This window comes from Adiantum capillus-veneris, chromosome 1, assembly GCF_014529385.1.
Source record: "Adiantum capillus-veneris isolate H3 chromosome 1, ASM1452938v2, whole genome shotgun sequence".
Lineage (NCBI taxonomy): Eukaryota > Viridiplantae > Streptophyta > Polypodiopsida > Polypodiales > Pteridaceae > Adiantum > Adiantum capillus-veneris.
The window spans coordinates 130,766,123-130,791,790 of NC_140931.1; the positions used below are offsets into that span (position 1 = coordinate 130,766,123).

A 25,668-nucleotide genomic window follows, 5' to 3' on the forward strand; every position below is an offset into this window, starting at 1 on the left:
TTGGTCACAAAGGAAATCTTGTTAGTGGTATTTCTAGATAAAGGACATCTAATCTAAATGTGAATATGATACATGTGGTTTTGTTAATAGTACAATCAAACTTTATAGACATTAATAAGATCATGGGGTATACGAGGGCCTCTTTATTTAGTAGTTGAAGGAGGTACTTAAAACTTAATAAATCTTTGACCAAAGGCTAGAATGGTGGGGGGTTGTGTTATTACTAGTCTTAGGACGTATGTATAAAAGTTCCTTGGGCCAAGTTAGTGGTGGCTCTTAGGACATATGCACAAAAGTTCCTGGATCAAGTCGGTGGCTTGGGCCACTAAACTTGCTTATGAAAAAATATTCCCTTTTGTCAAAATATATTGGCCAAACAATGGCCAAAAAATGGCCGATATATACAAGGCCGATGGGTGATGGTCAATGGCCAGCGGAAAAATATGTACCAAAAAATCATGTGTAAGGGGTTTGTTGAGTCTCAAGGAGGCTTGAGGATAGTCCGTGCACCATGGTATAAGTTTGACACATGTACTACATTTTTGGGGCCATAAAAGGATTTTTCCATGTGAGACCATGCTTGCGGGGCAAATCCAAATCAGGTGGCATTTATACCAAAGCTCTACTCAAACTACCCTTTTGTGTGTTCTGATACAGAGAGCATCTTCTCGACTCCTTCGATCCTCAAAAACGCCTCGACGTGGCACTTTGGTGCAAATACCGCCCGATTTGGCCATAATTTTCCCCACAAGCAGGGCATCACATGGAAAAATCCTCTTTATGGTCCCAAAAATGTAGCATGCAGCTTGATCATGGTGTAAAAATGTCTCCATACTTTGATGGACCCAACAAGTCCTCAATGTAACACAGTCTTGAGTATCCTTTTCCAATTGACCCCATTTTTTGAGATAACTGGACTTATTGCAAAAAGGACACACAAAAATAGACCCTCATTGAATAGGACAAATAATTTTTAAAGGAGAGAGAAGATTACAGATCAAACCACAAAGGAATAGATCATCACAAGAGAGTGAAGGAAAAATTACAAGAACCATGTCCTTTCATAAAAAGCGAAAACCACATCCTCCCCCACCACCAATGTCTAAGAAGAATAGGAAATAAAGAGCCAACATAATGACCTTGTGTGATATACAAAAATATTAAAAGAGCACGAAGCTCATTATTCCCAAAGCTAAACTCTTAAGGGTGGAGTGTGAATAATTTAAAATTCTCATGCTCTTGAAGTCCCACACTCTTGGAAATGTCATTGAGGAAAAGAAATCGATGACCCACTATTCACCATTGCATGCAAAGTGAGTAGATGGAAGACTAGAACCTCCTCTATCACCCCATCTCCATCTAGTACTTGATCTATGCCATTTGTGGGGCCAAAGTATTGTAGGAGCACAAGTTCTATTCAATCCTCATGCTCACATACCTCTTCAACCTCCCCATCTTCCTCATCAACAAGGATTTCAAAGTATTCTTGCTTGATTTTTTATTTGTTCTTACCCCTCTCTCTTTCCTTAAGCACTAGCAAAGCTATGACCATGTTCCAATTAAGGTGCTATATACCCCATTTCCAAGTCGATGAGATCATCCTCATCCTCTACCTTTTAGTCCCTCTTAGCAAGCCCTTTTTGACAAGTTCCAATAGGCAATATTAAAAATTATTGTCAAATTTGTACATATGCTTTAGAAAACCATATGGTGTAAGTCCCTTAAAACAATTTCATTTCGGACATGTGTGCCTCCATGTACTCTACAAACTCCTTGATTGCATGGATGGATGATGTTTCCCCCATGTCAATTGTGCCCTCAAACATGGGAACTAGTGCATTGACATGATTGTACGCATTTTTTTAAGACTTGTTTACTTTAAATTTGACATGTTTACAACTCAAAAAATTAATGAATTACCTAAGTCATCACCTAAATTGAATTAAAAACTAAAAAAATAACTTTAACTTTACAATCACCAATTATGCACAGAGATGGGATGTAAAACAAAATTTTCATTGAGATATGGCCCTATGGTTGAGCTAGTACAATGATACATCGTGGGAATGAGAGATCCTTAAAAGTAAAACCCTTCCCTTTTCTAGATTTGACAACATTGCTATTCACACAAAATGAATATTATTCAAGGAATTAATATCCAACATTGAGATAGTTCCAAAGGTGGTTAAGATGCCAGTCATCATTGACATAGATGTCGAGCATTGTATCACTGTAGGGACATATTTGAAGGTTCACAGTCTCTTAAAGAAAAATATCAGAGTCGAATGCCTCCCAAACTCCCATTTTTTTCTTTCATCTTCTCTATGGATGCATATGTACACTTCAGTGCAGCATGTCGATCCACCTCCATCCTTCTTTTGGTTGTTGCTATCAATGCATTTTTTGGTTTAGTCCATTGTAGACTATCCAAGTTTGATAATTTAATGGGAGACATATTACAACACCCATTTCACCTCAATGTGAAATAAGCATGGCTCTAGAAGAATATCTCCTATGAGGCAAGCCCTCAAGTTAAACAATCTACATATAGCAACTTTGTCAATGTCCGCATGGATATTTTCAAAGCTGCATGTAAAAGATTTCACAAATTCCCATTGTACAAGTTAGATGGAAATATATATGAAAGAAAAACACACCAAGTCATGAGCGTGGTTGAAGAAACCTAAGAGGTAAGAGCATAAACAAGATGATCCAAAACATTAAAAAAGAAGTAGGATATGTAAAGTTTGCATGAAACCTAGGTTGAGACAAGGATGTGTCAAGATTTAATTGAGAAGCTATATACACATGATGTACCTTTGCTAACCGCTTTCCATCTTGAGATTCCTTGAAATCCATGGTTCTCTCCTTTCAAGGATGCACCCGAGAATCCATAGGTCTCCTTGACACTGAGTGTACACCTCTTGAGCTTGGTTGCATCTAGCACATTACTGCAACTTATTGTGAGGTCAATAACACTCTTGGGTTGACGAGCACTTGGAGAAGCCATGAAAGAAATGCAACACACCCTGCAAAAAAAATCAAGATTAGTTCATATACACAATTATTCTTATGTTTGCATAACCAAAAATGCTAAGATGTATACAAAAGCAGACAATGGAAATGCTACAAATCTCTACATGCAAGATGAAAAAAAAACCAATATGGTGAGAAAAGTGACGAGAACATTGGAAATAGGAATGAAGCTTAGTTCTTACCAACATATATACTGAAAGAATCCTAATGAGCTTACCAAGAAATGCTCAAGTGCCTAATCTTCAAAACAAGGTAGCAACCTTGGAGAGAGTAAAGAGAAGAGAGATAATGTCAGCATGTTTTTTGAAAGACTCCCTTTTTGGCGGGGAGGGGGGGGGGAGTCAATAGCCTCTAGAGAGAGAGAAACAATGGGTTTTTAACCCAACTTTATTTGGAAAATGGTTCATATTTTTTTGTTTTCTCATTTTATTGATAAAAGAAAAGACCCTCCACCTCTAGGCCTATAAGTTTGACCACTCACTTTTAGGACTTTCCACACCCACCATTTCAATCCACACGGGAGTCTCCCATTTTCTCATTCCTTAATCTCATTTTTAATCACATGGCAGATAAAGAGGCCCTCCTACACCCCATTCCCTTCCTAATGGAGGGAAATGGTGTTATAGGAACAAAGCTTTACACTATTGTTTATGCTAAGGGTGATCAAATTGTTTATGAAATTTTCATTTGAGCCATTCGAAAAGGACTTCTATGAGGGTAGAAGAGGCCTCCTTTTATAGTCCAAAAGGGCTTCCCTCTCTTATGAGAGGTAGCTGTGTGTAGCCTCCCTTGTATAGACAAGACAAGTCCAAGTTGGACTCTCCAATGCGCCCATGTGTGGCCACCCTTGAGATGAGAAGTCCGCCGAGTGATTTTCCCAGCAAGTAATTTTTCTTCACGCACGATGGCTTCACCTCATAACAGGGGCCTTACAAATGTGTGTTTTTAATACTAAAAAGTACAAGGGATACATCAGGCTCCATACTTAACAAAGTGGAAGGTCGTACATTAAAAAAAGATATTGTCTAGATTGGTTATCAGACTTGCTCTCACTATTGCTTACAATTTTGATTGAAATGGTAAATCTTAGCATAGGCATTCTCTTATTATTAAAGATTTTGCTAAGGCTTGCAAAATTGAAGAGTGGCCAACATTTTTTTCTTATGCTTTATGGGTTGATCGTACAACACATAACTCACTCACTAAGGATATGCCAGTTGAGTAGGTGTATGGTCGAAAACCCTTAATGCCTCTTGAGAATGTGATTCCTACATGGAATGTAATGCCTTGGGAGGATGAAATTAATAGGAAAGACCTTTTGCTTTGCATTTACAAAAACTAGAAAGAAGGCTTGAAGATATCGAGATTGTAGTAGAATGATCAAAAGATGCAAGGTTAAAGAATAGACAAGGTTTGATAAAAGACACAAACTAAAGCTAAAAGCTATTAAAGAAGGATATCTGGTATTGGTGTATAATAGGAACCTTGATAACCAACACACTATAATAAGGAATCTTGCCAAGTGCTGATTTGGTCCTATATTGTCAAGGAAATGTAACTTATATTTTGTGTGAGTTGGATGGGACAGAAATGAAGATTCCATTACTGCAAGGAAAGATTGAGCTGTTCAAAAGGAGAGAGGATACTCATCATTTGATGCACAAGCAAGTCAAGAAGCGGATGGACCTTACTATCTGCAAAGTGAGGATGAAAGTGAAGATGGAATGTCCAACATTCAATAGGATGCTATACAAAGATTATTGTGGCACATACTAGAGGATATGAAAATTTATAGGGAGTGGATTTTGTGCCATGGGACCTATACAATGTGAAATAAAAATTGAAACCTCACGTTTACTCATTTTGATGCGTGGGCTAGAATGCCATAATGTATATAGTGTAATATGCAGTGTGAAGCTAGGTACCAAAGGGTAAAAAAGAGTTTGAACACTTCACGATGTTTTAAGGAAAGGGTAGGAGTTACATGCTCATGACAATGAGCATGTAACATGCTTATGAAAATGGTGTGGTGTTTTTCATTGTCTACAGAGGACTCGTATGGTTGTAGACTCTACAGTTCAAATTTTTTATCCAAACAAACATCAACAAGGTGTTGTAAGCATTTTAGTACATAGCTAAAGGCTATTTTGAAGGTGCCATTCAAGAAAGGCCAACAAGACCTAAAGCTTATCTCAAAATGTGACTATTCATTTGGAAGGAAGTTTCATTGCTTATAGAAGATTTAAAAGCAGCTAGCTATATATTATGGGCCATGCTATCAAAGGTTCTCTGGATAAAGTTTGCAAAACCACTATCTGGATTATGGTGTCATGTAAATAGATGCCTCATACAATTTTGCAAGAACAATTGAGACAAAGTGTAGGTTTTGGGATGCTGACACAATGAGTAGAGAATTATAGACATTGAATTTTGACATTAACTGCCAACCATAGTGCAAGCAACTAGCATTTGACAAAATATATACAGCTAATATATGAGGGGAAAAGTGTTGCATTACATAAGCTTGAATGCCAAGGGAGAAAACCTCTCCTATAGAGAGTAAAAAGTTCCCAGGCCTAAGATACACACTGGTGCAATTATGCACATAGAATGTACAACCAAAAGCAGTTTAGGCTTTCCTCTCGCTAAAGGCGATTACATGTCCTCCTATGTTCACAGTAAAGGTACCTGCACGGGAAGTCCAAGCAAGAATCTCCCTAGTTCACGAAACCTACACTATCCACGTTCACGAAACTCCGCACTCCGGTTACCTATAAAGAAAAGCATCAGTTTCAAGCTTACAAATAGACAAGTGCACAAGGTGGTTGAGCATGACTCTGGGGACAACCGGGGTGTCACCTCTTTACCATAGCCAAAGCTTCTCGCTTGCCCTTTGAAATCCCTCGTAAGTTTTGAGTGCATTCTCGAAACTCGGCACTCCGGTTACCTATAAAGAAAAGCATCAGTTTCAAGCTTACAAATAGGCAAGTGCACAAGGTGGTTAAGCATGACTCTGGGGACAATGTGCCTCACCTCTTTACCATAGCTAAAGCTTCTCACTTGCCCTTTGAAATCCCTCGTAAGTATTGAGTGCATTCTCTTGCTATAAACGGGGATGAGAATAGTCAAGTCCATCGCAGACAGAGTGTCTTCGGGGCCCATAAAAACTCCTACATTATGTGCCACACGCATTACCAATTTCCCATAATCAATTTCCCTCAAGAAGATAGTGTACTCCTCCTTGCGATCTATGACAAACGTGAGTTGCATGAAATTGTTCACGTGTAAATAACAGGAGAAGAGAACTAGAGGAGGAGCGCATGAATAAAGAAGAAAAATTATATATCGTTGTTGTCGGCCCATGCGCCACTCACTGCGAGTACTCCCAGACTTCATTTCTAAGTTTTTTCTATGCACTATGAAAAAATCAATAGTACCAAAACAAAATATACTACCTCTAGCAGCTCCATTTGCAGCTTTGTTTAGGAATTGTCGGATCATGGTTTTGTGGTAGATTCAGCTCAAGCGAATAGGGAACGATGTTTGTGGAGTGGACAACAATTGTGGATTCAACATGCAAGGATAGACCAGAGCTATCGCCGTCCCCTTTGTTGCTCCCTCCACTCGGACAAAGGTACCTACAGGCAGCTTCTTAGTGAACCGGTTTATCAATGAGTTCACAAAATTTGTAATAGTATCAAAGCTATGCTTGTCCACAATGTCCACTTTGAAGTACATTGGAAATTTTGGGTGGTCATCTTGTAAGCTTCTTAGTTGTTTAGGACTTTTCCTTCAATTACAAACCTGGGAGTGAATTTTGATAGGTAGTTGTAAGGGTGCAGGCCATACCGGCCGTGTGTCAAGCGCCACCCATCTTTTCCTAACCTTATTCTTTAATACATAAACATAATAAGGGGAAGTGGTGTATTATCCACAACATCTCCACCCACACTGAGCGCTCACTCTCCTGCACTTGCACTCGCACTCGCACTCACGACGAGTCCGCTCGCCTCACAAGTGGCATCAGAGCACGTTTCTCTCGGCACCAATGATGGGGGCGAATGCACGAGCTTTGTCTTGAACTAAGGCTCTATTCCATAGATTTTTCTTTGAAGTTCGACACTCTACAAAGAAGGAATCCTTTTTGGAGTTGCTTCACAAATCTATGCTGCAAATTGAAGGCAAAACGATACATATCGTTGATTATTCTTGCACGCAGAAAGCACTATTGGTATTTTGAGGTAGCATTGATTTTGGAAAGGAGATAATGTTGGATGTAGCTTAATCTAGTAGAATTTAAATTCTTAACACTGTCAATTCTTAGAATATAGCGCTACAGAAGCAATATAGCATAGCATTAAGATGAACGCATACCGTTAAATTTCATCTTCTTCTTCTGCTAACCATTGGAGCACTACAGTAGAGAGAGAGAGAGAGAGAGAGAGAGAGAGAGAGAGAGAGAGAGAGAACGCTTCTTCGCATGTGTGCATAGAGAGAGAGAGAGAGTGAAAGATTGTTTGCATGTGTGCATAGAGAGCGAGAGACATCAGAGACCTGACCACACATAGAGTGTTTGGGCTTCTTCGACATCGGCTTCGTCTCTCCAACTCCAAATATCCGACATCCGCTCTCCGACATCGCCACACACAATGTGTGTATGCACATCCGGCTTTGACATCGACTCTACTCGATCTCGGTTTTTGGCATCGACTCTCATCGACATTGGTTTCAGCATTGAATTTCTTTGACATCTCCGACATCAATTTTAACGTCATCGACATCATTCTCAGACACAAACACAGACTGGATGTATGTCTTTTGTGGTTTATTGATGCATACACTTGTGGATTTTGCATGAGTCCATAATTCCCACCACAAGCCAGACTTTTGCTTGATTAGTGGGACACAAAGAGCAGCTACTCTCTCTGCTAGCGGTCTTGAGAGACAGGACTTCCTGAGCACACTGCTCGGAGGCATAGATTTGGATTTGACACTACAAGTGGTGTTAGCATTGGATATCCGGCTGTAGATCACTTTTGATTGAGGCGTAGCATTCTGCATCAACATCACAGGTGGAGTTTTACGAGTTTTATAGATTTTCAGATACACACAGGTATAGCACCTTTCAAGAATTCTTGGCAGTCATTTTGATGGCAGCTTCTCTGGATGGTCATGCATTGACAAATGCATACTTCTTGAGCACACATAGTGGCATTGAGCTCTTTTGAAAGCAGATATCCTTGCACGAATATGTTTACTACATGCAACAATTCTAGGCGCTTGTTTGTGTGTGATTTCTCATGTACCTTGAGTTGCGGTTATATTGTGTGCAGACATTTTTTGGCGATTTTGGTAGAATGTTTCTCGGTCGTTTTTAAGAGTCGGTCCGGAAGAGCCCTTTCTAAGACTATGACTAGTCTTGAGTCTTATTAGCCTTTGGAGGATCGTTTGCATGAGGTTTTCTTGAGCTAGAGTGTTCTTCAATATTGAGACACTAACGGTGATACAGGTTGTTGGAGTACCCCTCTTTTGGTATCATTGCCATAGGCCATCTATCTGGACAGAAACTTTTGCTTTTGATGCCAAGTTGGCAGTCACATGATAGTTTTTTACGTCAATCTTATGCCTACTGGTTGATTTTGTTAGTTTATGCATTGATTGTTTCATGTCCTGAGATTTTTCTCTTGGTACAGAGGAGACTCTGCCGGATTTTTCTCGCGAGTCGACCATATGAATTTTTGCAACATTTGACTACTTACATCCAGTGATTTTGCCGCATTTTGTCTTGAGTTTCTACTCCTATTTTAGGGGAAACTCTGTCAAAATTCTCACAAATTTTTTTGCCATAAATCCTTGGTCATTTTTACGATAGCACCTTGGAAGCAACATATGCTTGATGTCTTGGTCAACAAGGGCCTGGCAGTGCCATTGAAAGAGCATAGAGAGCATGCTTACACTGAATATCAGTGGGAAGAGTTGGATGCCCGTGCTATGTCCACGATTAGATTACATCTTGGCGAGACCATATTCTTCACAATTATAGACAAGACTACAGCACAAGATCTTTGGGACTCTCTATGCGTAGCTTGGGATGAAAACTTCTAACAAAGTTTTCTTGATGAAAAAACTTATGCATTTGAATATGAAAGAAGGTAGCACTGTTAATGCACACTTGAATAAGTTCAATAGCACGTTTTCTCACGTGACATCAAAAGGGTTGGGTTTTGATGATGAAGTGAAGGCCATTTTCTTGTTATGCTCTTTCCCATCTCCTTGGGATACTTTCAATAGTGCGATTAGCAACTACGCACCAGGTAGTAAACTAAAGTTCAATGATGTAGTGCATTGCTCAGTGAAGAGACTAGACGTCAATCTCTTGATAGTGGTGGGCATGGAGATGCATATATGGCAAATGGCCATAATCGACATGGGCAAAGAGGTGGATGTAGTCATAGTTGTGGTCATTCACAGGATCGTAAGGATCGCCACAATCGCATCAAGAGTTGAGGTCATGATTTGAGAAAAGCCATTTAAAGAAAGATTTTCGTGTTTAGCGTGAAAAGGGCAAAGCTATTATGGATCGGTGTAAAAATCAAGGAGATCAATGTGGAGAAATATCCACATCAAGAGGTTGTCCTGATGTGCAGCAGGCGTTAGATGTGCTTCTTATTTGAGTCCAAATGCGTTATTGTCTCTTAATGAGTGTTATGCAAAAAATTGGATCATTGCTTCAGGTGCCAGTTTCTATGTTACTCCCCATAGGAATGACTCTTCACATATACTACTATGCGTGGTTCAGTCAAGCTTGAAGATTCCTATGAGCTTGATATATGCGGTATGGAGATGTCAAGTTATGCATGACGAATGGCACTAAATTTATGCTTCGTGGAGTCAAACATGTTCCTAAATTGACTAAGAGTTTGGTGTCAATTGGTTAGCTTGATGCTCTAGGCTATACTACTATTTTTGGCAATGGTTCTTGGATGGTGCGTAAAGAAAATTTGGTTGTCATAAAAGGTCACAAATCTGGCTCAATGTACTCTTTATATGTCTCTTCATTCAAAGAGATCTCTATCTATGTAGCGGAGCAGCCTTCTACAGAGTTGTGGCATAGCTGGCTATGAGCCAGAAAGGAATGAAAATCCTTCAACATTTGGGGTACTTACCTGTGTTAAACTATTTTGATTTCAATTTATGTGAGCATTGCATATATGGAAAGAAAACTAGGCAAAGTTCCCCGCCATTACATTGATTGTTGGGAAACCCTCTAGATTTGGTTCATAGCAATTTATGTGGGCCTATGCTACACAAATCTCTAGGGATCACTGTATTTCTTGACATTCATAGATCACTCTACTCGGAAGGTGTGGGTCTACCTCTTGAAGGGGAAACACAAAGTGTTTTCTACATTCAAGAAATTCCTAGCATGGTTGAGCACCAATCTGGTAGAAAACTAAATTATTTTTGAACGAACAATGGTGGAGAATATGTTTCCACGGAGTTCAAATTTTCTATAGTGAATAGGGATTTGGCGATAGTTTACTACACTGTACACACCTACTCAGAATGGAATTGTTGAGCGCATGAATTGTACGATACAAGAAAGAGTCACACCCATGTTATCTGTGGTGAATTTACCTCCTGAGTTTTTGGGGAGAGAATATTATGACACTAATACATATCATCAATAGATGGCCTAGTACTCCCTTGAATTTCAAGATTTTGCAAGAGATGTGGATTGGCAAGAAGCCAACTTATGATAGACTATGTGTGTTTGGGTATGAAGCATTCTCACACATTCCCAAAGAACTTCAGATCCCAAGTCACACAAGTGCATCTTCATTGGTTATTAGGCATATGGAGAGATGGGATATCGTCTCTGGCACCCAAAAATAAGAAAGGCTATTTGTAGCTCACGAGTGATATTCAATGAGTCTAAAATGCATAGACATCCTTTTAAAGAGACCGAATATCGAAAAGTTAGAGTTGAGGTTGTAGCCTCCACAAATTTGGGAAAACCAACGCAGTCTACTAGTGATTTTCCTACCACTAATAGTGCTCCAGAGAGAGCGGAATCCAACAAACAGGCAGTGAGGAGATCTACGCGTGTATCTCATGTCCCTGAGCGGTTTGAGCCAAGATTGGACTATGTGTTTGTCACTGACTGCGATGAGCCGTAACTTGATTTTAGCCGATGAGACTTGGGAATTGACATAGTTACCAGGGGTAAACAGGCATTGCCTTGAAAATGGGTGTACAAGGAGAAGTTGTTGGAATTAGGGTTGCAGAGAAACACACACACCTTGGAGAAGACGAAGGAAGCTCAGGGCACACAATAGAGAGTGTTTTTCTAAGTGTGCAATGGAAAGATAAGATAGCCCTAGATTGATGGTGGACGAAAATACAATGCATGGGAAAAAAACCTCTTAGTGAGGGAAAAAATGCCCCGACGGTCCTAAGTGTGTTCACACACATCACTGCCACATGTATATGGTAACAAATCCCCCTTGGGAGTGATGGGGTGAATGAGAGGTGGCACACAGAGTATAGGGAAGTGCCATGCCTTGGGGACATGATCAGTCCACAAAGGGGAGTAATCCCCAAGATTTGTAGAAAGCTTCAAACTTCTCACGAGACAATGCCTTTATGAAAAGATTTGTAAGGTTGCCCTCTGTTGGCACATAAGCCAAGCTGATCTCTCCTGTTGAGAGCCTCTCCCTGACATAGTGGTAATGCACCATAATGTGCTTTGTGTGAGCATGAAAAATTGGGTTCCTCGTAACTACCAATTCTCTCTGACTGTCAGTGTAGATAGTATTGATAGTGTCATGTCCAACACCCAAATCAGCCATAAGGCGTGTGAGCCATACACACTCAACTGTAGCTATGAAGACTACCTTGTACTCAACCTCACAACTAGTAGTGGCCACAGTAGGTTTCTTCTTGCTCAACTATGATATGCATGAACTCTCAAGCATGAAACAAAAACCACTCGTGGAAACTCGCGTGTCAAAACAACAAGCCCAATTTGAGTCCAAAAAAGCATGTAAATCTAGCGGCAATGATCCCCCCTTGGGATAAAACAAGCCAATATGTAAAGTGTCACTCGTAGCAAAAAATATTCTTGACATTCTGCCAATGCTTAGACCCTAGGCTATGCCTTTATCTATTTACCTGTGAGACTACAAACTGAATATCCAGCCTCGTGTTGCATACATAAATAAGGTAGCCAATAGAAATTTGGTAAAGAGTGACATTGACAGGATCACCAGCATCATGAAGACTCAATTTCAAACATGTTTCTATGGGGGTGACAATAGGTTTGCAATCCTCAAGTCCAAACTTACATAGCAATGTCTCTATGTAACTTGTTTTACACAAGGCAATACCATCATCACACTGCTTAAATTGTATACCCAAGTAATGATGCAATAGCCCCATATCTTTCATCTTGAAAGTAGCACTCAAATCAGCCTTAAATTCAAAAATATAGCTCTCATTTGGTCTAGTAATCAGCAAATTATCCACATAGAGAACGACAATGAGAAGTACATCACCCTCATGCTTTACATACAATGTGCTTTCTGTTGGGCTGTCACGAAAGCCTCGTTTGACCAAATGAGTATCAAATTTCTCATACCAAGCACAAGGAGATTGCTTCAACCCATACAAAGCTTTCTTACATACGTACACTTTATCCTCTTGTCCTTTCTTGACAAAACCGCGAGGCTATGTTACATAAACTTCCTCAAATATGTCACCTTTCAAGAAAGCAGTAACAACGTCTGATTGATGTACATCTCAACCAAAATGATCTGCCAATTCACATAAAAAATGCACAGTATTCATACGACAAGTGGGAGAAAAAGTCTCTTCATAATGTATGCCTTTTTGTTGAGCATAATCCTTTGCAACAAGTCAAGCCTTATAGCGATCAATCTCACCATCCGGCTAACGTTTCAACTTGTAAACCCACTTCGTACCAATGGCTTTTTTCTAGGAGGCAAATCACCCCTTCAAGACATTTTCAACAATATCTAAAATTTATTTGAAGCACATAAACACTTTGAGCTTAGCTTTAAGCGGATATATCCTTGCATGCTTCGAGTAATCATCAATGTACGGAGTTTGGATGGGCCCACAAACATCACTATGTACAAGCTGCAACCTGCATGGAGCCCTATTGGAACCATCCTTTGGAACCTTCAAATGTTGCATCTTACCCAAAATATAACCTTCACGAACATGTTTAATAGGTGCTTCAAGAGGCGGCAAAGAAGCAGCCATATAAGATTTCTGCAACAAACTGGCGAAATTCGAATGCCCAAAACGTGCATGCCAAAGTTTTGCATCTGAAATAGCCTTAGAATCCACAATTGCATTTGCAAAATTTTTTCCACACTTGTCATATAGAGTGAGCTTATGCAGCCCACGACATAAAATGCCATATGCAACCATTTCATCACCAAAATTGAGATCATGTACCATACATCTGTCATCCACAAATTTTACTACAAGCCCAAGTCTAGCAAGTGCAGATACATACAAAAGATTCTTCTTGATCCCAGGAACATATAATGCATCAACAAGTGTGAAAAAACTGCATTTACAGTAGTAAGCACAATCTTTCCAACTCTCTAAACCGGATAAGAGGCATTGTTGTCACAAGAGGGATAGACTCAAGAGAGCTAAACAAATCATGATGTGAGGTCATGTGCTTTGTAGCACCACTGTCAAAATACCACACATGTAAATCTGTAGCAAACAACCGTATCTTACGTCCCTATCTTGGAAAATTTGTTGTGGTTTTCCTTGATGACATTCTCATTTACAGTAAGACTAAAGATGAACACATAGAACACTTAAGATTAGTGTTTGAACAGCTATATGAGCTCACGCGTTGTATGCTAAGCAAAGCAAGTGCAATTTCTTTAAAACAGAGATACATTACCTCGGTCATGTGATCTCTTATTCTGGCATCAAAATGGACACTGACAAGGTCGCTGCCATTCTTCGATGGCCACATCGCAACGCGGTTGAGGAGCTTCAAATATTTTAATGCATGGCTGGATTTTATCGACATTATATCCGTGATTATGCCAAAATTGTTGTTCCTATGACGGATCAACTTAAAGAAAAAGGTAAGACCTTTTCTTGGGAAGAAGCCCAAAAGTGCAGTTTCGAACAGCTCAAGGTAGCTATAGCCACTGCTCCCATCCTTGCAATCATCGATCCACTTAAGCCATTTGTGGTAGAGACTGATACTAGTGATAAAGCAATTGGTGCGGTACTTCTCCAGGAGGGAAGACCTATAGCCTTTGAAAGTAAAAAGTTACATAGAGCTCAACAGAATTATTATGTCTATGAGAGAGAGCTCTATGCCATAATTCACGCTTTACGAAAGTGGCAATACTATTTATGTGGTGCCGAGTTTGAAGTAGTTTTTGACCATGAGAGTATCAAATGTTTTACTACTCAAACAGACTTGAAAGGCCATAAAGCTAGATGGGCCGAAATCCTTCAAGATTATGATTGTAAGTTACAATATCGCAAGGGGCAATATAATGTAGTAGCGGATGCACTAAGTCGGATGCCTCAGATTAATTCACTTGCTTTCACGAAAATAAAGAGTGGATTTTTAGAATCATTACGTGGAAAGTGTGCACAAGATCAATCATATGCTAAAGTATGGAGTGCAGTTTTAAAAAGGGATCCCTCACATTCACATGTCTCTGTACAGCCAGATCAACATGTCTTTGCACGCACAGATAAAAACTCCAACACACAAAGCTCCACCCCTACTCAAGAAGAGCTTAAGCGATGGAAGAATTTTTCCATTTGATGATGGCTACTTAGTCCACAAAGGTAGAGTATGTGTGCCAAAGGACTCAGACACTAGGCACCAAATCTTATTTGAGTGTCACGATAGTCCAAGTGCTGGTCATCCAGGTATTTGTAAGACGTATGCCTTAGTTCAACGGAAATTTTATTGGCCGGTTTTACATCATGATATCAAGAGTACGTACTAAACTGCCAACAGTGCCAAGTTAATAAGGTAGAGCACCTCAAGGTAGGTGGCCTTTTACATCCTTTAGAGATTCCACAAGGTAAGTGGGAGAGTATCTCTATGGATTTTGAAGCAGGACTACCTACTACAAATCATGTCCATGATGCCATATGGGTAATTGTAGACCGTCTTACCAAGATGGGTCGATTCATTCCCACTAAGACTATGGTTAAGACACCGGAATTAGCACGGCTATTTGTAGAGCATATATATAAACTCTATGGGCTTCCAACTGGTATCATTAGTGATAGAGATTGAAAGTTTTATAATCACTTTTTGGAGAGCTGTGCTCCAAAAGTTGGAAACTAAACTTAATCTAAGTACGGCTGATCATCCAGAAACGGATGGTCAAAGAGAAAGAGTTAATCAAGTGCTAGAGGATATGCTACGAGCGTACGTTAGCAAGAAGAAAACCAATTCGGAAGACTACTTACCTATATTGGAATTTTCTTATAATAGTTCAAAGCATGTGACTACATGGTTTAGTCCATTTATGCTTTTGTATGGATTTCAACCCAGATCACCCGTTACGGTGGGGTTGGCTAAGGAGAAGATACAGCAAGCGAAGAATTTTCTCCAAGACCACTTTGACATCCTTCGAGTTGCTTGACAAAATGTTAAGCAAGCTCAAGATCGATATAAGAAGTACGCAGATGAGCATCTTCGTCTTGCTCTTTTGAAGAAGGAGACAAGGTTTTCCTCAAAGTTCCAGAGCATTTAGAAAGTCTGAAGACGGGAAAAGTTTCTAAACTTTCACCACGCTATTGTGGACCGTTTACCATTCTCAAACGTATAGGTCAAGTGGCCTATAAGTCAGCTCTTCCAGAGCACTCACGAGTTCATCCCGTTTTTCATGTTAGCCGTTTACAAAAACAGCTAGGACATAATGATAATGTCATTGACACAGGTGTGTTAGTTGACCTTATCAAACCGCCAAGCATCCCTCATGAGCTCGAAAAGATTTTGGATTCTCATGACCTTTGCACCAGACATCATGTCAGACGACAGGTGTTGGTAAAATGGCTAGATATACCTGAAGAAGGTTCTACATGGGAGAATGTCTCCGCACTTAAGAAAAGTTTTTCTACGTTCATTTTCGAGGACAAAAACGATTCTCCAGGGGGCGGGGGGAGAGGGGGGGGGGGGGGGGGGGGGGGGGTAATGTAAGGACATGGGTCCTACGGGCAAGGCCACCGGCACGGCTGGACAATGTGTACGCTAGGGGGAGGCTATAAGATAGCACGGTTGGGTGGAGACTAGCACACGCATTACCACCGCCCTTTCACTTTTGATTCCCTTTATTGCTACTTGTGAAAACATTAGAATTATTTACAAATTCTCTAACAAAAATCATATACGCAAAAGTAGAGTCTTTCATTGACTTATCAAAAGCAAGCGTATTTACCAGGGATATGGTGTTCCCTGACTCATTAGCATCTATGTACATGTACATGCTATTTTCCCTATAGGTGAAGTAGATTCTCCCTTCAGGGAACTTCATGTTGGCAGCCATGCGGTTGAACCATGGTGCCCCTAGGATAACATCCTCATGTTGGAGAGGAGAGATTAAAAAAAGTCTTCTTTGTCGACATAGCTTTGGACATAAAGCCTCAACTTCCCAATCAAGGGAGTAACGGAGGCTTGGTGTCCCTTGAAAGCTGTGTCAGTAATTACATTATCTCCCATCTCAAAATCTTGAATGCCCAACATGGTGGCCAACTCCATTGATATGAATTTGTGAGTAGAGCTAGGGTCAAACAAGATGAAGGCATCATGCTCCCTTTCCCCCAAGCACAGGAGAGGGATGAGCCTTTGAAATGAGTATCCTCTTTTGGAGCTTCAACCGTGGAAGCTCTAGAAGTGTCATTGCGTACATTTCTTTTGGGGCAAGAATGATAACCATGTCCTTGCTCCCCACACTTAAATCATTTATGGTCTTTATGAAAGGCCTCTAATTCTTCAAGAGAGAGAGAGATTATTTTTACCTTTGTAAGCTCCTCTCTTCTTGGACTTGTTGTTGTTGGTATTGGTGTTGCCTTGGGAAGAGTTTTGAGCATTGCTCTTCCCTTTAGCTTCATTTTTTATCCTTGTTTTCCATGGGCTTGAAATTTCTTCTGACCCCTTGTTGGAAATTGATCCTTGAAGCAACCATAGTGTAGTAGATGACTTTGGTGATAGTGCTAGGCCGTTGTGAGATTACATACTCAGCCATTTCTTCAAGTAATACCGCACAAAATTGTTGCTTTTGTTTGGAGAAGTCTATCCTTTGAAAGATTGTAGCTTTGATATGTAAATCCCAAAACTTGTCTACATATTTGTGGAAAGACTCGTTGAAGAACAGCTTCAAGCTCCACCATTCGGTAAGCACTTTGTCCTTTGCATCGCTTGCAAGGAATTGTTTCACGATGGAAACGCGTATAAGAGTTTTCCATGTCTTTGGGACCTTGTTATTGCCACAAAGTCTAGCCCACCATTGACGAGTAGATTTTTGGAAGTGCATAGCTACATGGTGTAGCTTGGAGGACTCCGTGAAGCCCTCGTCTCTAAAGGCCCCATCAAACTGTTGGATGAAGGCCAATATTTTGTATGTGGCACCAAAGATGCCATCATAGGTGAGAAAAGAGATACTCTTTTCTCCCTCTTTGAACTTCTTGAGCTTTTGTGATCTTCACCATGCAGGGTATGATTTGCGATGTCCTCCTCTCTTGTATTCTCTAGGAGGATAGTCATAGCTTTTGTTGGAAGAGGAGGAAGGTGAAGAAGAACGAGAAGAGGGTGACCTCTTTCTTTCCTTTTTCTTCCTTTGTTTCCTCTCTTCCCTTTCGGAGTGACGAGGAGAAGGACTATGGGTTGACCATTTCCTCTTGGGAGGAGTTGGTGATAGTCTAGATCGCCGTCTTCATGGAGCCACATCTTTAGAGAAACTTAGGGATTCACTTCTTTCTCGTTCTTTGGATTCCTCCTCTCTTATGGGAGAGAGTCTTCTTTTGGGAGTCTCATCAAGAGGCCTCCTAAACTCTCTCTCCTCTTTGAGAGGAAGGGAAATCCCATAAGCACGAAGTTGTTGGGTAACTTCGGCTTGCAAAGTAGGGTTGCCCATAGCTTGATGCAACCTAGTAACAAGATAATTGATAAACATGGGGGCATCATCATTAGCACATTCATGTGAAAAATCAAAGTTATCAATGTTCATTCTACTCTCTTGGCTATTGTCAGTCATACTAATTATACTTATGTGTTTACTTAGTGTATCCTTTGGCGATTCAAAACCTTAGTTGCTACTACTCTTAGCCTTTGAAAATAAGCACTTAAGTATCTACATCCACGGCTCAAACTGGTTAATGATAGAGAGTAGTGGGATGGGTCTAACATAGCAGAATTTCCAAGGGATAACGACTTCTTATGGATCAATAATGGTAAATCCGTAGGCAAGTCTAAAAAGATCCCATTATCAAGACCAAAGCTCTCGAGGTGTGCACCATATCCCACATAGTGGGCTCAACAAAACTGATAATTGATCCAGTCCCACTTACTTAACAAAATCAACTACTAATAGGCTACTTAAGGACTTCTCTTCTTAAGCAAGAAAAGAGAAATCAAATTCTCTAATACCAATGTAATGAAAATGGCCTATGAAATTTGAGAATAGCGGAATTAAAAGAATTAAAGTGAGCATTTTTGTGAGATCACTTTGAGAGCATAGAGGGTGAACTTAATTGATGGTAACAACATAAACATAGTACTCAATTAACTTGGCATGAACAATACTTTTGCAAGAGAGAGAGTATTAGAGAACATGACAATAGTTGAGGACCGGATTTACTTGGAGCCGGTACCTCCCTCCAAAAGGCGTTTGTATTATAGATTCTCCCATCAAGAGAGACTTGGTATAATACAATCTTTGTGTTCCTTGTGACCTTGGTGATGCTATGAAGATGGAAAGCTTTATGCATCACAAGCATAACATAAACTTTGAAAAAAGAATTAACTATCCCAAGCCTTAGTCCCAAGGCCTCAAACACCTTCAAAGGTGGAGAGAGCTAGTGGGGAATGAGGGTAGGGAAGAGGAAGAAGAATCATTCATAGGAGAAAGAAATAGCTCCTCACTTATCATCACTCTTCTTACTTAGCAATAGCATTATAGCGTAGTAATGAAGATGAAGAATATGGCAAGCTTAAGTATTGAAGCATGGCTCTTGGTTGGATTTGCATTCCACAGCCAAGATTGTTGGTGTAGGCTCTCAACTTCTCAACAATCTTGGAGAAGGAGATGGAGCTCTTGCACACACTTTACACAATGTGAGAATGTGTGTGTGTGTGTGGGAGAGTATCCCCCCCCCCCCCCCCCCCCCTCTCTCAAGCTTGGTCCACCTCTCTCTCTCTCTCTCTCTCTCTCTCTCTCTTATTATTAATTATATCATTTGAACACGTGTCCTCTTTTTCCTCTTTGAGAGAAAGAACTTAATTATTTATTTTTATGCATCTAAATTCAAATTGGACCCCTTTAAAGCCTATCCAATAGGATTTAACCATATCATGAGAACCACATGTGGAGGATATCTTAACGTGTGTCTTTTATGCTTCTTAAGCCATTTTGTTTGAATTGAACACTTGAAGCACCTAGTCTTTCAAGCATGGAAACCCTTTATGCCTCTTGAGAGTTTATCTTTGAATTGAACACTTCAAGAACCTTAGTCATTTAAGCATAAAAATCACCTCAAGATTTGGGCAAGGTTCTCACACTCTTTTAACAAGTTGACAAGCACATCATGCTTGGGTAGGATTCCCACCTCAAGGTCAGCCCTAACTTGCCTAAGGTCAAAGGACTTTTTAACACAAACTTTTGGAGGTCTTTAATGAATCTAACCCTAAGGTCTTTTAAGCTCCATTAGATACACATTGTTCTTTGATAGACTACCTCCTTTTGGACCCCCATTGAGATGTAACCATCTCTCCTCTTGGTCCCTTTTTGAGGTAAATGTAGAACTCTTTTATTGCACATTGCTCTTTGGTAGACCGTCTCCTTTTGGACCCCTATTGAGATGCAACCATTTCTCCTTTTGGTCCCATGTTGAGATAGGTCTAGAAGCACATGTCTATATCCTAACTCTTGTTCTCCTTTTAGCTTGCCATATTAAATGATCAGTTTAATATGAGAAAATCATTTGGTAAAGTTAGATATTATATTTTATGACAAATGCGACCAGAACAAAGAGCATATGTTTAAAGTCCTTGGCAACTGTGTCAGAGTGTACCTCTCCACCAAGAGATATTCATGCTAGATTTCCAAAGTTCACTCGCATAGCATAGCAAATTCTTGCAGATAAAAAGAAAATTGATGATGTCAAACAACTTGAACACATGTTCAAATGTCTGATGCCAATGAGGGGACGGAGCATGTGTCTACGTAAGCAAATGATCACACTCCCTAATCAACTCCCCTTCATGGACATGCTTCAACAACAACATCAGGAGATTCTATCACAACTAAAGTTAAAAAAGCATCATCCAATAGACACACGATATATGAAGCATTAGATAAGCAATGGTTTCTTGAGTTGCCACTCTCAAGGTGGATAAGTACATTGCTTTAAAAATCCCTTTTGTTTTTCTCTTGAGCACCAACATGCACTTTAAGATCCGTTTACAAGTATGAATGACACATGGAGAAAATGTCCAAGGCTTTATTCCAGGGAGGGAGATTACTAGGATATCCATTCTGAGGCGGCCCATGGAAAATCTCTCTCGCTTTGCTTTCTAGTTTCTATTTGCCAGCCGTGGAGAGGAGGAAAGAAATACCGTTATTTTAGTCTTTGTACATGAACCCCAATCCACAATGCCTCCATAGACCCCCTTTTGTCCAAAATAAAGCATCTTGTTATGGGAGTGCAGGTCATTGTGGAGATAGTCGTGCGCATGTAAATACTTTAGGGTCTGAAGAAGATAGTTAACTATCTGCAAAATGTCATTTTGGAACATCTCTACTGTTCCTTGAGTGGTCACATGATCGCGAATAGTTGATTTCCATCTGCATTGAACTCTTTTATACATTGCTCTAGATGGCCGCCATTCCAAAAGCGTGAAGTGAGCATTGGACGATCCACTTGGCGAACCATGGCAAGTGGATAAATAATGTTGTGATGAGCAATGCCCAAAACTATGGCTTCGTCTTTAACCTGTTGATCCATTGTGGATCCATGCAAGTGGATTTTGAAGATCTTAGTCGCATACAGTAGATCTTTAAATGCAGGATGGGTGACACTCACACGCTTCATGTGTGCCCTCTCCCTTCTCCCAGGTGTGGAGCCTATATGTTGAAGATTGTAGTATCTTGTAAAAGATGCAATGCAAGGGGGAAGTTGAGACTGATCGAGAGCGAGAGCGGCACTAGTAGCAGGCTCTATTCTAATGGTAGCTCCTAGCTCTTCGGCAGCATCGAAAGAGTTGGCTTCCACTCTCATTCTCTTTGCTGCTCTTTCCAGCTTCTCCTTGCTCTTGAACTCAATATACAAGTGTTGCACAAGTTTTATGTGAGTAGCTATGCCTAGCAAAGTAATGATTTTGGATTTTTTAGGTCCTAAAACATCTTTTTGCAATATGTCCAATAGACTGCTTGACCATGTTCGATAATGAACCTGATGACAATGTCAGAAAAAGTGGGCGTAAATATGAGTTGGACCTGCTCAAATATAGACTTCACTAAGGCCTCTGTGAACTGGTAATAATGCTCCAGAGTTGAAGGGTTTAGACAGCGATGAAGTTAAGGCTCTGACATGTGATGAAAGTGGTGTACTATAACTTGGAAGGAAAACTTTTGCTGATGTTTCGCCAGCTTGGTGTCTGTCATATGTGCAAGATATTATTTTAAAACTATCTATTTTAAAGATGTGTAAGATATGACCCCCATCTGTCTTTGGAGTCTGAAGCACAAGGGTAATCGGTGTGTCACGCAGAGATGAAGAGGGTATGAGGTATGCATCTCTCAACTCTCTGTTTGACGAGCAATACTCTTGCGTTTCTATGTGGTACAAACGATGATGTTTCCTGATCTAAATTGAGAAACCTATAGGTCACTCTGAAGTGAGAGGTGTAGCACCATGCCTACTTCACGAGTCAACGACTAAATTTTAACTCAGCTCTGTGGTGAGAGATATACTATTGCACCACACGAGTGAGAATCTAAGTCTATCATAAAACCCTTCCCTACAGTGAGCCAAGTAGCTACACAGAATGGGAAGAGCGACTAGATTCTACTTACTTTTGGAGTGGCTGGATGGCTACACTATAGCCTACAAGCCAACTCTGTGGTGAGAGAAAAACTTCTACACCACACGAGTCTGACACAACACAAAAAAACAAGTTAGTACACATAAGCAAGCAAAAAATTATACCTCAATAGTCTCTATTTGTCGGTAAATGCACTAGAGCTCTCCAACTGTGTAGTCAAACCTCTGCAATGTAAAAGACAGTCACCAATTTCAATCGAAATTGGCGATTGTCGTTATATAAGTAGTTTTTTCGATCGAAAGATACTTTGATCGAAAGATCTTTCAATCGAAATAAAAAAATATGAGTATTCGACCATTATTCAAGAATTCGACGTATAATAGCATTTTATACGTACGTATATTTTTTTCAATACAGATGTATAAATGCAACCCAAGTAGCAATCCTTACAACAAAACAGCAGCATCCTGAACATTGCATGTATCCACAGAACCAGGACATACATCAATGCCGTGCACAATGTTCCAAATGCCCTTTGACACAAGGACATATTGCATCATGTAAGCCCACATAAGGTAATTGTCCCCATCCAATCTGTCCTCGGCAGCAAACATCTTGAACACATATGTGTTGTTGTCAGCCATGGAGAATTCATGCACCTAATGTGAAAACAACCCAAAAGGAGGAGAAACAAAGCGTGAAAAACTCGTGATATATAGCACAAAACATACAAGACTGTAATGACCTGTTATGTGACAAACGACACTGACAAAAATCTTGCACAAAATGACAAAATAGCCTGCACAATACTGCCTATAGTGGAAACGGAGGCCGAAATGAGCCCAAATGAAAATTCTGAGCACACCAAGCTCTATGAGCACTACTGAAGTTTTTTGTCAACCTGTTGACGCTCACCAAATCTCACAAAGATCTGAGAAAGTGAGCAGGCGTGTACTGGCGACACTGACTACTAAGCCCGTGCATCCAGCTCTTATACCAATTGTTGGAATTAGGGTTGAAGGAAAAAACACACACCTTGGAGAAGACAAAAGAAGCTCAAGGCACACAACAAATAGTGTTTTACTTAGTGCACAATGGAAAGATAAGATAGCCCTAAAGTGGTGGACATATATTTAATGCACGGGGAGGAAAACATCCTAGTGAGGAAAAAAATACACCGGCGGTCCTAAGTGTTTTCACACACATCACTACCACATGTATATGGTAACAAAAGTACACTGCAAAAAATCCCAAGCTAAGTATAAGGCTAGATTGGTTGCTAGGGGCTTCAAACAAAAGAAAGGCATCGATTTCAACGAGATTTTTGCTCCAGTAGTCAAGATGACTACACTACGTCTTATGCTTGGTTCAGTATCCATCGAGGACATGGAATCGGTCCAAATGGATGTGAAGATATTGAAAAAGATGTCTACATGAAGCAGCCAGAAGGTTTTGAGATCAAACATGAGAAGCCAACAAGGCCAAAACTGGTGTGTAGACTCAAAAAAGCTTTGTATGGTCTAAAGCAAGGTTCAAGGCAATGGTACATCAATTTTGATAAGTACATTCAATCCCAAGGTTATGTATGAAGCCAAGAGGATCACTGCTTATACACAAGGAAGTGGAACGATGGCTCCCTCATCATTCTGATCTTGTACGTGGATGATATGCTTATAGCCGAGAAGTCTAAAGTTGAGATTTCACTTCTCAAGGATGCCTTAACCAAGCAGTTTTCCATGAAGGATTTTGGGTAATGCATATCATTTTCTTGGTATGTGTGTCAAGAGAGATCATAAGCGTGGAATACTTGAACTGTCATAGGAAGAGTATGTTCACAAGGTCTTGCAATGTTTTAACATGCAAGGGGGAAAAGCATTGAGTACCTCAATGGCTGCATATGTAAAACTTCGCAAGAATGATTGCCCCAAATAAGATGCTAAAAAGCCAGAGATGGAAAAGGTGCCATATTCTTCGACAGTTGGCAGCAATCTCAAGTTCGCCAAGGTTAGCACACAACTAGATATTACATTTGCAGTGGGAGTGGTCAGTAGGTAAATGGAAAATCCGGGCAGAAAGCATTTCGAAGCAGTGAAACGTATCTTGAGATACATCAAGGGTTCTTCCAGCAAGTGCTTACGCTTTGGGAACAATGATGCATCCATAGTTGGATACCCTGATTCGGATTATGCAGGTTGTGTCGACACTAGGCACCACTGAGGTTGAGTATGTTGCAGTTTCTAGTGCTAGCAAGGAAGCTGTATAGTTATCTCATCTAGTGGGAGACCTTGGTATACACCAGACTCCACTATTACATTGTGACAGCCAGAGTGCGATTTCATTAGCAAAGAACCCCGTGTTTCATTCCAAGTCAAAACACATCGAGGTCAGGTATCATGTGATACGGGATATTTTGGCTAGCAAACGCATTGAGTTAGCCAAAGTTCACACGGATGACAACCTTGTAGATGCTCTTACGAAGAGCTTAGCCACAAAGCGGTTCGCACATTGCATTGAGATTATGTGCATAGGGTGAAGCCTCATGATGCTTCACATTAATACACGTTTATACTAACATAGGCCACTTGGGCCACTATGGCCTTCAAGTGGGAGATCATAAGGGTGTAGTCTTTTCCTAACCTTATTCTTTAATACATAAACATGATAAGGGGTGGTGGTGTATTATCCACAACAGCTCCACCCACACTGAGCGCTCACTCTCTTGCACTTGCACTCGCACTCATGACGCATCAGTTTGCCTCACAACGATGATACTCAAAAGTGGAACGTTGCTTGTTTCATGCGCTTCAATCAAGCTAGGCTAACCGTCCTCCGCTTTCGCGATTAGAAGCGGGCATTCCCAGTACTACAGAGTAGCCTTCTCTTCGAAGGAATGTTCATGTTGTGGAAGCAGCTTCGACGTTGCACTGTTTGTCACCAACGCAGGACCTACAAATGAGCCCATGCTTAGAAACGCATGGAGGGTGCAAAATCTTTACTGAAAAATGTCAAAGTGATGGCAGAATGAGATCCTACTTTGAAGCTGACTTTTTGGGCACCCCTTGGATTTTTCGACCAGCCTGTCGTCAGTAACTCTCACACGTTTTTGGGTTTTGCAAGGTGTGATGGCTGAGGATTCAGAAATCTCCACCATGCCACGGTCCCGATTGCATGAAGAAGGTGCTTTCTTAGCTTGTAGCTGCGATTGCAGCCCCGACTGCTTTCTTGTTGGCTCTACAGAAACAACAAGGCGTCTCACCCATTCCACCCGCTCTACCGATAGGGCACATACACCATGACATTATACGCTAACAATAACCAAACATGCTTTACCTTCCAAG

General features: G+C 40.5%; 1 pseudogene; it reads right to left on the bottom strand.

Annotated features, from left to right (window-relative positions):
• Positions 1 to 6,493: 6,493 nt before the first annotated feature.
• Positions 6,494 to 25,292, bottom strand: LOC147465566 (uncharacterized; annotated as a pseudogene).
• Positions 25,293 to 25,668: the final 376 nt, after the last annotated feature.